We start from the raw sequence: 4,260 nt of genomic DNA on the forward strand, positions 1-4,260 counted from the left end.
ATACACGATAGATGTTGGCTCCTGTCAGATGCATTAGGTGGGATTAGGGCTGCCACATACGTGGTATCAGCTGAGAAGTATCAGTAATTATTTTTCAAAGTTATGAACCATCCAGCAATTTTGACAGTTGATCAGCAACGTTGTGCTGAAATTCAACAAAAATGCTGCTGAAATTCATCAACTTTTTTTGCTGATTTTTTGCGAGCTGGAAGCATTTCACAAAACTTGGTGTGAATGTAATTCGCTAACTGCAACGACTGACAGCCGTCAAACAGTTGACAATTGCTGTTGGACGCACCCAGAATGCACTCAAAAACATCAAAATGCAGCTGTAGTGCATCCGAAAAATATCGCAACTCTGTTGACGTTTTGTTTTTGGCAGATAGCGGTGCAATAACTGCAAAATTGTTGCACTTACCGGACTTGCAGTTAAAAAGCATTGCAGTTAAATCATTTGCATCGAGCGAACGTTTACTGTAGCTGAAATCCAATCAGTTTAGCCGTATAATATTGATTGCGTCAAGCTGTCGCAGCTCGCTGTCGTAGTGTTCGATTTGGGTAAAAATTAACCTACTGCGCAATCAACACAAATAGAGAAAATTGAGCGAAGAATAGTTTTTTTATAGGTCAAATATGCTTAAATAAAAGAAAAACTCTTTTGATTTTTACAGCTAAACTATTACATGTTTTACCCTACTATTAGTACACACGCTTCTCGCAAATAACAATAATTATGAACTTCCTAGAAAAAGGTAAAATACTTACCGAAACGTAGGACAGTAGATGCAAAAGGCGTTTTAGCTGCTTAATATAGACTGAAAGAGCAGTAAAACTAGCGAAGTACTCGTCAATTACAGTTATGAACTTAAAGCCCCCAACTAATATCAATAGACTTCAGAGAAAGTAGAACCATAGCCTCCGCAGGGAAACTCCTGGATAAATCCTTTAGAATTTCTAAAGTTATCTTTTCTGGAACTCTTGGATAAATTTCCAGATGAATTCCTGTAGAAATCCGATGGAAAATGGTGAAGGAGTCCTCGGAAAAATCCTAGAAGAATCAGCTTCGCTTAAGCTATTGCACTCTTATAGTTTGTACAACCCGTTGAAAAAATCTCGCTTTCTGTACTCAGCATTATCGTGGTGCTGACGGTGGTGGCCAACCGCGTGAGTTACGGAAGGTTAAGAGAAGCTTACGTTGGTGCTCCCCTGGAATTTCAACCGAACTATTTTTGTTTGATTTTACTTGTGGGAATATGAATAAATACCAAGCCTTTCGGAGGATGGACCAGTGGTGTAGCCAGGAAGGACTTTTGAAGGGACCCTTGAAGAACCCTTGACCAATACATAATCCGATTATTCAGGTACCAGAAAACTTCTAGTACAACATCAAATGATGCAGTGGTCATGCAGCAAAAAATTCATGAGTTTAATGAAAATAGAGTTCATCTTTAGGAGTTGCATAGTGGTTCTTACTGAAATTTCTGGAGTTGCTGCTGGAACCCTTTTTTTATTTCAGTAGAAATTTCTCCAAAGATTCCTCCAGCAATTCTTTCAAAATTTCCTTCAAGATTTTTCATAGAATATTCCAAGAACTTTCTCTACAAATTCCTCAAGATATTCCTCCTGGCGTTTCTTCAATTTTCACCCGGCCATTCCTCCAAATTGTTAAATATCAGCAGAAATTCTCTGACAGACTGTAGAAAAGTTTCTCTAGCGAATTCTTCAGAAGTTTCATCAGAGATTACTTCAGTAATTTGTCAGTAATTCCTCACGAGGCTCACGCGCAGCTTCCTACTAGTAATCATTCCGAAATTTATCCAGAGATTTCTTCAGAAATTGTGATTTTTTTGCAGCGAAGATTTCTGAAATTTTCATTAGAGCTTCTCGAGAGGCTCCTTTCTGGAATTCCTCCGAAGATTCTCTATGAAACTCTTCTACAAAGTTCCCACAAGATGTTCCGTTAAAAATTCTCCAGAAAGTTTCCAAAAGATTCTTCTAGAAGTTCGTTCAAAGGGTTTCTGAGAAATTCCTCAAATATTCCAAAAGGGATTGCACCATAAACATCTCTTGGGATTCATTGGGACCTCTGTTCAGGGATTTTTTCCGAAATCACTTTCAAAATTATTTCTTGGAGTTTCCCAATGCATATCTTCAGAAATATTTTGTGGAATTACTGCAGATCATTCTCCAGATTTCCAGGCAATTCTTAAGAGATGCCATCGAAAAAATCCTTTTTTTTAGATGTATAATTGAGTGATTACTCCAAAAGTTCTTCCAGATTTGTTTCAAATTTCTACTGAATTTCTTGCAAAATTTTCCTCTGGCGTTTTTTTTTATGAAAATGTTTCAAAGATGTTTGCCCCTTTCTAAATGAACTTCTGAAAAAAAATCCATGGAAGAATTTCTAATGAAACTGACAATTATGAAAATACTTGAAATACTGAAGGAGCTGCTGAAAATATTTCTTAAGGAATTTCTGAAAAAGTTTCAGAAAGAATCCGTGAAGGAACTTCTGAAAGGATCCTTGAAGGTTTTTGTTAAATCAATCTTCTGTCTAATTTATCTGGAAAACCCGGAGGTATTCTTTAGACAAATCCCTGAAGGAATATCTGAAAGAACCCCAGGAAATTTCCCGAAGAAATCCTAGAAGATGTTCCTGAAGAAATTCATTGAGAAATCCCTAAAAAATGGTGGAGAACCCTTTGGTAGAATTAATTCATAAATTTATTAAGAAATATTTAGAGGAACCCCTTTATCATCAATTCATGGATTTGATCAAAGAATTCCCGGAGAAAATCGTAAAAGTTTCTTTATAAAGGAAATTCTGGAAGAATGTCTAGAGAAACTCTTGAACTTCTTCAAAATATGTGGGCTTCGTGGCCGTGCGGCGTCAGTTGTTTAGGTAGTGTGAGTGCCACGGAGTGAGGGTTCGATTCCCGCTCCAGGCGGAGGAAATTTTTCGTCAAACGAAAAATCCTCCACTGGTCCACTGGGTGTTCCTTGTGGTCCGTTGCCTAATGTTAGTGATTGGTTCAGTCTGTGCAACCTCTGGTTGAGGACGGTGTAGTGTTTTTTTTTTTTTTAATATAATAGTTTAAATCTTAGTGTAATTAGTGTAGATTTAGCTTTTAGTTGAAATACAAAAGAAAAATAATCATGACAATTTTCAAAGGATTTTCTACAGTAGTTTCTAGGGCCATATATAGAAAAAATCTTAAGGCATCTTAGAAAGAAATCCTGGAAGAGTTACCGAGAAGGCATACACGGAGCAACTCCCGAACGAACCTCTGTATAAATTTCTGCAGGAATCTCTAGAAGAATACCTACCTTTCTGGATAAATTTATAGAAGAATTTCTGAATAAATTTGAAAAAAAAACACGATGAATTCCAGCAGTTCCTGAAATAGCTCTTATGAAGGCAGTCCTGTAGATATTTCTTATGAGAAGAGAAGTTTAACAAAGTGTGACGACCCATACACAAAACTCAGAGGTCCCATTCAAAAAGTTTGCCATATGGGGGGCGGGGTGTTGAAACAGATTTTGCGTAACGCAATTATATTGAATATTCAGTAGGATCGGGAATCTAGTTACCCGTCGTCAAATAGGCGATTCCTAACTTCAACCATTAGGCTATTACCCAAGTAACACACATGTTATATAAGAGTTACGGCAGTGCAAGTTTTGGTTGTATGTATAGAAGTTAAATTGACGTAATTTTAACACAATGCTAGAATAACGTTAAATTAACTTCTATACAATCAAAACTTGCGCTGCCGTAACTCCTATATGTTTCTTGGGTTACGGGAGTTTAACTGGAAATCTTCGAAGAAATTTTAAGGATGTCATCAAGAGTACAAACAGAATCCTTTAAAAATGCCATACGTAAATTGCCATTTAATTCTTCCAAAGCAACAGTGTACGTAGAATATGCCACCGTAAGCGAAAAATAGGCAACAAAGAAGGCACGGCAACAACGCTTTGTTTTTTCGTTAGCAGATAATGACAAAATCGCTCCCGAGTTTGTTCACAACAAAAACGGTAGGAATATTTGTCTCGTTCTATTCACATCGTGATTTTCGCATTGTTTTACAACTGAAACTCGACTCTGAGGATGGCAAGAGTCTTAATTCGTCCAAACGCTCATGAATTCGATGATGTAGGTCGAAAATTTCAACAGAAAAGCAGAAATATCGGCACACGCACGGCAAGCGATATTTGTTTTATTGCTCTCATCGCTTGACATGCAATTGTTGCGGAGCG

Source organism: Aedes albopictus, chromosome 3, assembly GCF_035046485.1.
Source record: "Aedes albopictus strain Foshan chromosome 3, AalbF5, whole genome shotgun sequence".
NCBI classification, from domain to species: domain Eukaryota; kingdom Metazoa; phylum Arthropoda; class Insecta; order Diptera; family Culicidae; genus Aedes; species Aedes albopictus.